This window comes from Dendrobates tinctorius, unplaced genomic scaffold, assembly GCF_039654945.1.
Source record: "Dendrobates tinctorius isolate UK_male_01 unplaced genomic scaffold, ASM3965494v1 ptg000004l, whole genome shotgun sequence".
Lineage (NCBI taxonomy): Eukaryota > Metazoa > Chordata > Amphibia > Anura > Dendrobatidae > Dendrobates > Dendrobates tinctorius.
In genome coordinates, this window is record NW_027361672.1 from 38,127,067 (window position 1) to 38,140,943 (window position 13,877).

The window sequence follows — 13,877 nt, forward strand, 5'->3', positions numbered from 1 at the left end:
CCCCATACTGCTCCCAGCCAGTGCCCCCATACTGCTGCCAGCCAGTGCCCCCATACTGCTGCCAGCCAGTGCCCCCTATACCGCTGCCAGCTGTTACATCATCCCCAGTCATGGGCCTTACTGTTAAAGTAATCAATCTTTTTATTTTTTACAAAATTATCGCACACAAAGAGTTTCTTTAGAAAATTTTTTTAATAAACATAAATTAATGTTTTAAATTAAAAAAAGGCAAACAAATAGCACCCCGTCAACAGGACAGAGTAGGGGGGTGGGACGTCCAGCATGGTTGGTGGTGAAACCAAAAAAATTTTAAAAAAATTTCGTACTCTGGATTGTATCCATATGCTGGAAACATGTCTTGTGAAGACACAGTAGAGTTGGGTGATATAATATTATTACCAGAGGTTTGAGGTGCAGGTGGTTGGCCATAAGAAAATGCTGCTGCAGCGTCAGGCCTGTATGCTGCCGCCTGCCCAAAACGCTGCCATGTAGCTGCTGCTTGTCATGGTCACGCGTGGCTGGACACAGCGCCTCCAGCAGGGCGGATTTAGATGACACGCGTGACCCTGGATACACCTCCTCCAGCTGGGCGAATTTAAATAATAAAACGTGCAGCTGGATACGCCGCCTCCAACAGGCGAATTTCGGAAATACACGTATGTCTGGAAACTCCGCCTCCAGTAAGGCGATTTTAAACAATAAAAGGGAAAACCTGGGTAACAATAACAATGGTGGCCCTGCGATAGGGAACGAGGAAGTGGAGACCTCCTGCACTCCCCTGAGTCAGTGTCTCTACGCTCCTAACGTTCCCTAGGCCGGTTCCGCACCGCGCGACGATCAGGAACCTAAAAACCCTGACTCGCCCTGCACCTAATCCCTCACTAGTGAAGTGGACGGTGTGGAAACTAATCCCACCACTGCACTAAAACACACATAAGGAAAAAAGAGACAAAACAGGGAACACCACTTAGCTTTGCTCTGTTGCTTATGCTCCCAGCAACAGAGCCCACCACCTGCGTACATCTTTTCAGAGTCCAGCATATGAGTCCAGCTTTCCAGCAAAAGAGTCCAGCATCTCGAGTCCAGCTTTCCAGCAACCGAGTCCAGCATCATGAGTGCAGCTCTACACTATAGCTGCCACTCCACCAAGCCATGCAAGAACTCCTTGCTGACACCATAGCTGCAACTCCACCAAGCCATGCCAGCCCTCCTCGCAGACACCATAGCTGCCACTCCAAGACTCTCACTGAGCTGCCCGGGACTCTCCTTCAGCTCCATCCTTCACCCAGGCTTGCTTGTAACTGAGGACTATCACCAACAGTGATTACCAAACCTGACACTCTTTTATAGAGCAATCACACCTGTTTTATAATCATGTGCACTAAACTAAAGAAACAGAGTGCAATGATGCTCACCACCACCGAGGGGCAAATCTAGAACAAAAGACACCACAGTGCAATAATCCTAATGGCCACCGGGGGGAAGCTAGAATTGAAACACACAGCCAAAGGAAAAAAAAAGGTTACTTGTGCATTTTCTCTGTCATATCCAACCTGGATCATGACACTGCTGGTGGTGGTGGAGGCCCACTTTGGGGATTAAATATATTAAGTGACCCGTCATTATAGCTGATGACGGGGGAATTGGGGATGGGACGTCAACAGTCATTAAAAGTAAATTGACTGCTGACATCAACAGATTCTGCTGATCCCATGGCATGGATCTTAGGCGACCGGCTACAAATGAGCCGATATTGTCCAGCTCATCTTGCTTCGATGAAGTATCGAGCATACTGAGGGTTCGACTAGTGAGGTTTTCTAACGCACTAGTCGAAGTCTCAGTATTTGGGACCTTCTTGGGTGCCACCCTTCTCGATGCAACGGGACGGGCAGAAGCAGCCCCCATCCTAGTGGGCCTTGACACGCCATCAGCAGAGCTACAGGCAGCGCCCGAGGCAGGAGCAGCAACACAGGACTCTGACGCCACCTCCACCCCAGATGCCGAAGTGCCAGCTGCAGAAAAGATTGGCGTTGCAGATGATATATCAGAGGGCGCCGGGGATGATGGCTTGGCCTCCGAACCATCCGGTGAGGAGTACATCAGATGTTCCTTGGCCTCCTCTCCCAGACCCTGCTCCGGGCTGTTTTGATGGGCCGGTGGAGTTTCTGCCCTGATGTTGCTGTCAGTTCTGTAGAAGGAAGAAAAAACCCATGTTAATTAAAGACTACTTTAAAATGTTAACAAAATTAAAAAAAAAAAAAAAATATATATATATATATATATATATATATATATATATATATATATATATATATATAAAATTTACCTCTGCAAGTTCCTGTTTGTTAAAATGAATTGGAGTTGGCCCGAATATTGAACCCTAACCCTCGGAGGCGAGCTTCCGCTTGCAGGTTTCATCGACTTGATGAAGCAATCGTTCACTGACCTCCAACGTTTCTTTACATCTTCCACTGAAATGAAACAATAAAAAACGCTTTTTTAAAAATAAATCTTTACAAAAACTGGACAAATTCAGTTTATGAAATACATACTTATCAGTTGTTGTCCAGCTAAAGGCAGATGAGTTCACTGTGGATAAAGTTCCTTGACTATAGCCAGCCAGACATCCCGCTAAGAACCTTTGTATTCTTCGCAGGAGTGGTCCCAAAAGGCCGGATATTTTTCAATCTACAATAAAGTTAAGAAATTATTTTGAAATAATTGTGTAGTCAACAATATGAATATTATATCAATATCTACATTTGCACCCATAAATTCATATATATCCACTCGAAAACACACTTTCAAAACCAATATAGATATGTATGAATCCATGTACACATGTGCACACACACAACCACCCCAACATGGCTCTTTCAGCCTGCTCTCCGTTACGATTACGATTACCCTAACCTTATTCCCAACCCTAACCCTAATCCCAACCCTAACCCTAATCCCAACCCTAACCCTAATGCCAACCCTAACCCTAATCCCTAACCCTAATCCCAACCCTAACCCTAATGCCAACCCTAACCCTAATCCCAACCCTAACCCTAATGCCAACCCTACCCCTAATCCCAACCCTAACCCTAATGCCAACCCTAACCCTAAAGCCAACCCTAACCCTAAAGCCAACCCTAACCCTAATCCTAAACCTAACCCTAATACTAAACCTAACCCTAATCCCAACCCTAAACCTAATCCCAACCCTAACCCTAATCCCAACTCCAACACTAATCCCAAACCAAACCATAATTTTAAATTGTTATTTTTAATTCAAATTAGGATTCAGGATGGGATTACATTTAGGGTTTGCATTAGGGTTAGAGTTGGGATTTGGTTAAGTGTAGGGTAATTTTTTTGGGAGGGGGGGGTTAAAAATGGTGTATATATGTGTGTGTGTGTATATATATATATATATATATATATATATACACACAGTATATATATATATATATTATTTTTTTTTTGGGAGTGGGTGGGTTAAAAATGGGGTATATATGTGTGTATATATATATATATGTATATATTTTTTATTTTGGGGAGGGGGTCAAAAATGGGGTATGTGTATATATATATATATATATATATATATATATATACAGTCATATGTAAAAGTTTGGGCACCCCTATTAATGTTAACCTTTTTTCTTTATAACAATTTTGGTTTTTGCAACAGCTATTTCAGTTTCATATATCTAATAACTGATGGACTCAGTTATATTTCTGGATTCAAATGAGGTTTATTGTACTAACAGAAAATGTGCAATCTGCATTTAAACAAAATTTGACCGGTGCAAAAGTATGGGCACCCTTATCGTTTTCATGATTTGAACACTCCTAACTACTTTTTACTGACTTCCAGAAGCACTAAATTGGTTTTGTAACCTCATTGAGCTTTGAACTTCATAGCCAGGTGTATCAAATCATGAGAAAAAGTATTTAAAGGGGCCACTTGCAAGTACTCCTATTTGATTCTCCTATGAAGAGTGGCATCATGGGCTCCTCAAAACAACTCTCAAATGATCTGAAAACAAAGATTATTCAACATAGCTTTTCAGGGGAAGGATACAAAAAGTTGTCTCAGAGATTTATCCTGTCAGTTTCCAATGTGAGGAACATAGTAAGGAAATGGAAGAACACAGGTACAGTTCTTGTTAAGCCCAGAAGTGGCAGGCCAAGAAAAATATCAGAAAGGCAGAGAAGAAGAATGGTGAGAACAGTCAAGGACAATCCACAGACCACCTCCAAAGACCTGCAGCATCATCTTGCTGCAGATGGTGTCACTGTGCATCGGTCAACAATACAGCGCATGCATAACGCCTTTTTGTATGACCAAACAACTCAATCTTTGTTTCATCAGTCCACAGGACCTTCTTCCAAAATGTAACTGGCTTGTCCAAATGTGCTTTTGCATACCTCAGGCGACTCTGTTTGTGGCGTGCTTGCAGAAACGGCTTCTTTCGCATCACTCTCCCATACAGCTTCTCCTTGTGTAAAGGGCGCTGTATTGTTGACCGATGCACAGTGACACCATCTGCAGCAAGATGATGCTGCAGGTCTTTGGAGGTGGTCTGTGGATTGTCCTTGACTGTTCTCACCATTCTTCTTCTCTGCCTTTCTGATATTTTTCTTGGCCTGCCACTTCTGGGCTTAACAAGAACTGTACCTGTGTTCTTCCATTTCCTTACTATGTTCCTCACAGTGGAAACTGACAGGTTAAATCTCTGAGACAACTTTTTGTACCCTTCCCCTGAAAAGCTATGTTGAATAATCTTTGTTTTCAGATCATTTGAGAGTTGTTTTGAGGAGCCCATGATGCCACTCTTCATAGGAGAATAAAATAGGAGAACTACTTGCAAGTGGCCACTTTAAATACCTTTTCTTATGATTTGATACACCTGGCTATGAAGTTCAAAGCTCAATGAGGTTACAAAACCAATTTAGTGCTTCAGGAAGTCAGTAAAAAGTAGTTAGGAGTGTTCAAATCAAGAAAATGATAAGGGTGCCCATACTTTTGCACCGGTCAAATTTTGTTTAAATGCAGATTGCACATTTTCTGTTAGTACAATAAACCTCATTTGAATCCAGAAATATAACTGAGTCCATCAGTTATTAGACATATGAAACTGAAAAACCTGTTGCAAAAACCAAAATTGTTATAAAGAAAAAAGGTTAACATTAATAGGGGTGCCCAAACTTTTACATATGACTGTATATATATACACACATATATATATATATATATATATATATTATTTTGGGGAGGAGGGTTAAAAATGGGATTTATATGTGTATATATTGTTATGGCTGGCAGAACGCACCAACTTATAAAATAGTAGTAGGTGCGTTCGCAGCCCAGGGTCCACTGTGCAGAGGTGGTACGCTGCTGCTAGATAATGGCGGGAGACTTAAGCGGTGTGAAAACAGTCACACGTGGATTACGTCACCCAATGTTAACAGTAGCGAACTCTGTTAACTCACAGAGCCGCACCACCGCTGAATGTAAATGCCGGAGACTGTTTAGCTCACAGAGCCCGGCCAAAAGAGCGCACAGTGAGCGGCCACAGAACTCTACCCCAAGGACACGGGGTTAGAGTCCCTCTATGCACACTGAGCGCGCGGCGTCGCTGCCACGAGCGTCGCTAAGGACACTGGCTATGGAGTGTGGAGCACTCGCACTGAGGCGTGCCGAGTCACTGGTGTGGACTAAAGCCTGACTCCAACTCTGACCTACCTACACCTAAGCCTGGGCGCTAGCAGGCTAGGCTGCACAACACATGCGTACCAAGGGTAGAGGTTTCTTAATGAGTCAGTCACCAGAGACATTCATACATGCATACACCACTCACTCCTCATAGTCTGAAATTACAGTCTATCCTAGCGCATGGCCAAGCGGCCATGCGAACCTTTTGTAGCCGTGAGCGTCCGGGACCTTCCTTGCTTCTCGGATGGGCCAATCCGAACACGAGCAGGACCTGAGCACGTGACCTTCGATCTCCAATGGGAGATCACTCCACGGGCATGCTCAGTGGCCCGACATGAGGACTTAGTCCCTGGAGAATCTCGCTGCTGAGCCGCATGCATTGCCATAGCTGTGCCAGAGGTGGCAGCAGCAAGCAAACCCACGGAGCTGGTCTGCGCAGAGCGCCGGGGCCGACGAGTTTGCTGAGCAACCTCCTCTGCGGCTGGAGAGGAATGGGAGACCGTCGGAGGCAAGGCTTGGGATTCTCGCTGTGCAGCGACTGAAATCCGACGCCTAACATTACCCCCCCTAGGGCCCACTCCTCTCTGAGCCTCGCTCTGCTCAAACTCTGCAATGAGAAGAGGAGCGTGGATGTTCTCCATCGGCTCCCAGGTCCGGGCCTCTGGACCATGACCCTTCCAATCCACCAAGTAAAACTTTTTGCCCCGCATCACCTTGCATCCCACGATGGCATTGACCTCAAACTCATCAGATGACAGGTCTGATGTCCTGGCAGATGGCTCAGAAAACCCGGACATGTGAACCGGCTTGAGGAGAGACACATGAAACGTGTCCGAGATAGCGAAGTGTGGTGGAAGGGCCAGGCGGTAGACTACAGGGTTAATCTGCTCGAGGACCTTGAAAGGGACAATATAGCGTGGTGCGAACTTAGCGGATTCCACCCGCAGCCTGATGTTTTGAGCGGAGAGCCACACTAAGTCGCCAGGGGCAAAGGTCAGAGCAGGGCGCCGGCAAGTATCAGCGGAGGACCTCATTCTCTCCTTGGAGGCCCGGATAGCATCCTGCCTGCGGTCCCAAATGTCACGTGCCTCCACCGCCCAGTCTGCCACCCTAGAGTCGGTGGACAACACGGGCATGGGCACGAGGATGCGCGGATGCTGACCGTAATTTAAGAGAAATGGGGTCTGACCGGTGGAGTCGGCCACCGCATTGTTCAAGGCGAACTCCGCCCACGGCAGCAAGGATGCCCAATCGTCCTGCCTGGCAGAGACAAAATGTCGCAGATATGTCACCAGGGTCTGGTTGGCTCTCTCCACCAACCCATTCGTCTTGGGATGATAGGCCGAGGAGAGATTTAGCTCAATGCTGAGAAGAACAGAGCTCTCTCCAGAACCGAGACGCAAACTGAGGACCCCAGTCACTGACAATCTTATCAGGCATGCCGTGTAGGCGGAATACATGTTTAATGAACAACGCTGCCAGGCCTCATGCCGAAGGTAGCCGAGAGAGTGGTACCAGAGGCACCATCTTGGAGAAATGATCGGAGATCACCCAAATGACGGTGCTGCCACTGGACTTGGGCAGACCCACCACAAAATCCATACCGACCATCTCCCAGGGCCTGTCCGCAATCGGCAGAGGATAGAGTAACCCAGCGGGCCGCTGCGGAGAGGACCGATTCTGGGCGCAAGAGACGCACGCCTGAATATAGTCCCTGACGTCACAGGCCATATGCGGCCACCAGTACGTCCTCACCAGGAGTTCAGAGGTCTGATCCCAAAATGGCCACCCACTCTGGACAAATGAGCCCAAGAGAGGACCTCCGGTCGCAGATGGGCAGGGACAAAAGTCATGCGCGGAGGTACAGACTCGAGAGCAACCGGAGCCATGGTCCTCAGGCTCTCCGATGGGACTATCAGTCGAGGCTCCTCCTCCTCCGATGACACCACGGAATGAGAAAGAGCATCGGCCCAGACGTTCTTCTCCCCGGAGAGAAAATGCAATGTGAAATGGAATCGGGAGAAGAACAAGGACCATCTGGCCTTGGGAGAATTCAGCCGCTGAGCCGTCTGTAAATAGACCAAATTTTTGTGGTCGGTGAACACCTGGAAAGGGTGGTGAGCCCCCTCCAGGAGGTGTCTCCACTCTGAGAAGGCCAGCTTCATTGCTAGCAACTCCCTGTCCCCGATGGAATAATTCCTCTCCGCCGGTGTGAAGGTCTTGGAGAAGAAGCATGGATGCTTCCAACCTTGCGAGTCCTTCTGAAAAAGGACCGCTCCAGAATGAATGGCTTATCTACATCAGGGCGATGTAGAATGGGAGCGCTAGCAAAGTGGGGCTTAATGGAGGCGAAGGCCTTGGAGACAGTTTCCGACCACAGTTTGGGATTTGCACCGTTCTTGGTGAGGGCTACCACGGGTGCTACCAAAGTTGAGAAATGGGGAATGAATTGGCGATAGTAATTTATGAACCCCATAAAGCGCTGCACCGCTTTGAGAGAATGAGTTTCCTGCCAATCCATCACCGCCTGTAGCTTGGCAGGATCCATGGCCAAACCCTGGGCTGAGATGATGTAGCCCAGGAAAGGCAAGGACTCCTGCTCAAACACACATTTCTCCAATTTAGCATAAAGAGAGTTGGCCCGCAGGAGATCGAAAACTTTGCGAACATCTCTCCGGTGGGAGTCAATGTCTGGAGAGTAAATGAGAATATCATCCAGATAGACTACTACCGAGGTGGCAAGCATATCCCGGAAGATATCGTTCACAAAATCTTGGAAGACGGCTGGGGCATTACATAGCCCGAAGGGCATCACCAGGTATTCATAGTGCCCATCTCTGGTGTTAAAAGCAGTCTTCCATTCGTCTCCCTCACGAATGCGAATCAGGTTATAGGCTCCCCGCATATCAAGCTTAGTATACACTCTCGCTCCTTGTAGCCTATCAAACAGTTCCGATATCAGGGGCAGAGGATACTTATTCTTAACAGTTATGGCGTTAAGTCCCGTGTAATCGATGCACGGACGTAATTCTCCATTCTTCTTTTGGACAAAGAAGAATCCCGCTCCCGCCGGAGACACCGACTTCCTAATGAATCCTCTTGCCAGATTCTCCCTGATATACTGAGACATGGCCTCTGTCTCTGGGAGAGATAGGGGGTATACTCGACCCCGGGGAGGCTCAGCGCCGGGCATGAGGTCAATAGGGCAGTCGTAAGGGCAGTGTGGCGGAAGGGTCTCCGCCGCCTTCTTGGAGAAAACGTCTGCATACTGCTGATATGGCTTGGAAAGCAAGGAGAAATCTGCAGGAACCTCGGAAGTAGCGACCTGTACGCAGTCCCTCAGACACCTACCCTCGCAGGACTTGCTCCAACCGAGGATTTTTTCCGAAGACCACTCTATGTGGGGAGAGTGAGCTCGTAACCAGGGAACCCCTAGGAGGACCTGGTCGATACCTTCTGGCATCACAAGGAGAGACAGCATCTCCTGATGAGAAGGAGACAGTGAGAGTCTCAGTGGAGCCATCTGGTGGGTGATTTGGGACGGGAGTGTCGCCCCATTCACCACCCTGATGGTGACTGGTTGAGGTAGCAAGACCAGGGGGACTGCGTGTTGTTGAGCGAAGGCAGATGACATGAAACTGCCCTCCACCCCAGAGTCCACGCAAACCTCCACCATCAGAGTGGAAGAATCAAACTCTAACGTCCCTTTAAACAGGAGCTTGGAGGAGAAAGTAGCAGTGTCTAGTAGGCCCCCTCCGATAACCACTAGACGGGAGCATTTCCCGACCGCTGTGGGCACTGGTTAGCAAGGTGCCCAGTCTGCCGACAGCGGAAGCAGACTGGAGGTACCCGCGTGGCCCGGGCCCTGGGCCCCGTGCGGGACACCTCCATGGCCTCTGGAGGCTCGGGCGGTGGACCGGGGGGTTCCAGCGGTCTAGCAAAATTTGGAGCCAACTTATAACGTTGGCGGGACCTGGAGCGCTCCAACCCTCGCTCAGTGAAGCGAACGTCAATTCGGGTGGAAACCCTAATGAGCTCCTCTAGAGTGGTGGGCACCTCCCTGGTGGCCAGGGCGTCTCTGACATGATCAGCCAGGCCTCTCCAGAATATGGGTATGAGAACCTTATCTGGCCACTCCAGCCCTGAGGCCAGAGTTCTGAAGAGGATGGCATACTGGCTGACCAAAGACGAACCCTGGGTTAGAGCAACTGAAGTGCCGTATCGTGCGTGACCCGAGGTCCCAGGAACACCTGTTTCAGAGTGACCAAGAAATGGGTGGCACTCTGTACCATGGGATCCCCGTGCTCCCACAGCGGGGTGGCCCATTCCAAGGCCCTGCCCGACAGGAGGGAGATGATAAATCCCACCTTGGCCCGCTCAGAGGGAAATCGTATAGCCAGCAACTCCAGGTGAATGGAGCACTGACTCACGAAACCCCTGCATGAAGCACTATCACCCGAGAACTTCTCGGGCAGCGGGAGGCGGGACAAGGTCGGGGCAGGACTGGCCGTGGAGACATGAGCGACAGCCTCTGTAGTTGCCTGAACGGCGACCGAGGTAACATCCGCAGCTGAGGTGGAACGCTCTAGCGCTGCCAACCTACCCTCCAGCTGCTCGATGTACCTATGCAGACGTTCATCCGCCATTATTAGCCAGACCCTGGTGCTAGGATAATGTTACGGCTGGCGGAACGCACCAACTTATAAAATAGTAGTAGGTGCGTTCGCAGCCCGGGGTCCACCGTGCAGAGGTGGTACGCTGCTGCTAGATAATGGCGGGAGACTTAAGCGGTGTGAAAACAGTCACACGTGGATTACGTCACCCAATGTTAACAGTAGCGAACTCTGTTAACTCACAGAGCCGCACCACCGCTGAACGTAAATGCCGGAGACTGTTTAGCTCACAGAGCCCGGCCAAAAGAGCGCACAGTGAACGGCCACAGAACTCTACCCCAAGGACACGGGGTTAGAGTCCCTCTAGGCACACTGAGCGCGCGGCGTCGCTGCCACGAGCGCCGCTAAAGACACTGGCTATGGAGTGTGGAGCACTCGCACTGAGGCGTGCCGAGTCACTGGTGTGGACTAAAGCCTGACTCCAACTCTGACCTACCTACACCTAAGCCTGGGCGCTAGCAGGCTAGGCTGCACAACACATGCGTGCCAAGGGTAGGGGTTTCTTAATGAGTCAGTCACCAGAGACATTCATACGTGCATACACCACTCACTCCTCATAGTCTGAAATTACGGTCTATCCTAGCGCATGGCCGAGCGGCCATGCGAACCTTTTATAGCCGCGAGCATCCGGGACCTTCCTTGCTTCTCGGATGGGCCAATCCGAACACAAGCAGGACCTGGGCACGTGACCTTCGATCTCCAATGGGAGATCACTCCACGGGCATGCTCAGTGGCCCGACATGAGGACTTGGTCCCTGGAGAATCTCGCTGCTGAGCCGCATGCATTGCTAAAAATGGGGTGTGTTTATATATGTATATATTTTTTTTGGGGGAGGGGGGTTAAAAAAAACCACACACGTTAATTAAAAAAATATTTAATGAAGTTAAATACACCAAGTTTTTGACAATTTTTTATTTTTTAGGCAATCCAGAAAAAAAAATTCTGAGAAAAAAAAATGATGTCATTCTGCTCTGCGCAGGCGCCCTGGCACACCTGAGATGAACTAATTGGCGTGGGAAAATTGCCCACACTCCTGAGCTCATCTCAGGTCAGCCTGGGAGTCCGCGCATGCGCAGACCGCACCGCCCGAGTTCACCTGCTTTATGGCCCCGTTCATTGTAGCGGCGTCGGTGGTTTAGAGTGGCCACATGTCATGTGGCCGCTCTAAACTGTAGATCTTCGTGGGACACTCGTTTTTGGGAGGGTAAGTATTTTTGTGGTTTGTTATTTTATATTTTTTTTTTAGGTGGAACATGGTCTTCGGGGAATTAGCTGTGTAGGTAAGTAGGGATTTTTTATTTTATTTTTATTTTAGGTGGCAACATCGGGGACAGGTATTTATTATTTTTTTCCACAGGTAACCACTGGCCACCAATGAAAAAAAATTATTGGACAAATTTTAAAATTAAAAAAAAAAAAAAAAAAAAAGAAAAAGGTTTGTAAAAAAAAAAAATGGATTTCAAAATATTGGGGGCCCATAATAAGTATTTTAAATAATTTATTTAGAAAAATAAGGGGGGGGGGTTATTTTATGGACGGACGGGGGTGGAAAAAAAATAGGGTTTTTTTGTAACAGCAGGAACAGCTCGATGGGAAATACTGCTCCCATCGTGCTGAGCCTGCTACCACTCGTGTGAAGGGGAACAGACATAGGCCGATGGGAGGAGTAGTCCTATTGGCCTATGCCAGACAGCACACAGACGCCGCACACCCTGACACACACACCGAGACACACACATAGACACACACACAGACACTTACCACACTGATCAGGAGGCCCACATCCAGGTCCATCCTGCGATACCATTCCATACCGGCAGCCATGATCCAGGAAGACAGGAATTATGGGATTGATTCTCGTCTTCCTGGATTATGGGATGCTCATGGGATGGCATTATGGGATGGCCTGATGTCACTTCCTGTTGTGTGCGTTTTGAGACGCTTGAAAAACCGCAAATATTTGTTACATTTGCGATTTTCAAGCGTTTCAATACAACTCTATGTATGCGGAATCGCAAACGACTCCGCAAATTAATTAACCTGCTGCGATTTTTACCGCTTAGCGATTCCGCAGTGGTAAAAATCGCACCATTGGCACAACATGTGTCTTCAATTAGGAATGCATGGAATGCTTTTCTTAAGCGTTTCCGCGGCAAAATCGTGCATTTAAAATCGCCGCGGAAACGCTTAAACGCTATGTGGGCACACAGCCTAAATCTAACTGTTCTGCATGGGTTTACTGTATGTAAACCATGTCTCCTATCCTGTCGGGTTCTGCAATGATTTTACAGAAGCCGACAAATGAATTATCGGCTAGTCTGCTATCTCTGTATGAAATATAAAGATATAGTGTGTGTGTGCGTGCGTGTGTGTGTACATACACACCTATTCTACATGTATATATCTATTCTAACCTATTGTATTCTATACTGTACGTGGCAGATCATTTGCCGGCTTTTAATATCTATAATAATAAATGCGCTAAGCAGCTTCCGGGTTGTAACAACTTCCGTCCAGTTTTAACTGGTGACGTCACCGCACACCTCTTGCCATGTTAACCCTCAACACACCACTCCTCCTCAACACACACTCCTCTCACCTTTCACCATCTCCACTCACACCCCCCCCTCTTTCACTCCACATACGACCCTTTCTCTCACTCAGTCTCTTATACTCACGCCGTCATCGCCGCTGCTCCACGATCCCCGACAACTTCTTCCTCCGGCGCCATCCTGGATCCAGACGTTGTCCACGCCGGCAACATGTTCTTGCGGCGACGCCATCTTGAGTATCGTGAAATACTGAAGATGGCGTCGCCGCAAGAACATGTCGCCGGCGTGGACAACGTCGGGATCCAAAATGGCGCTGGCGAAATCTCGCGAGATTTCGCCGACGTCATTTTGGATCCCGACATTGTCCTTGCGAGATTTTGCCGACGTCATTTTGGATCCCGACATCGTCCTTGCGAGATTTTGCCGACGCCATTTTGGATCCCGACATCGTCCACGCCGGTGACATGTTCTTGCGGCGACACCATCTTGAGTATCGCGGGATTTCACGATACTCAAGATGGTGTTGCCGCAAGAACATGTGGCCGGCGTGGACAACGTCTGGATCCAGGATGGTGCCGGCGGAAGATGTCGGGGATCGTGGAGCAGCGGCGATGACTGCGTGAGTATGAGAGACGGAGTGAGAGAAAGGGTCGTACGTGGAGTGATAGAGGGGGGGACGTGAGTGGAGATGGTGAAAGGTGAGAGGAGTGTGTGTTGAGGGTTAACATGGCAAGAGGTGTGTCACTATCCTCCCGATGCGATAGCATCGGGCCTTAATCTAGTATATATATAAATATATAGTGTGTTTTGAAGATTATTTCGTTTTAAAACGATGTTTACAGTTGTGTTTTACAATGCGATTTTAACATGAGCTTTTACATAGAGAACTGCTGCATGTAAAATTTCATGTTAAAATCGCACTGCATACGGATGTCACACTGTTA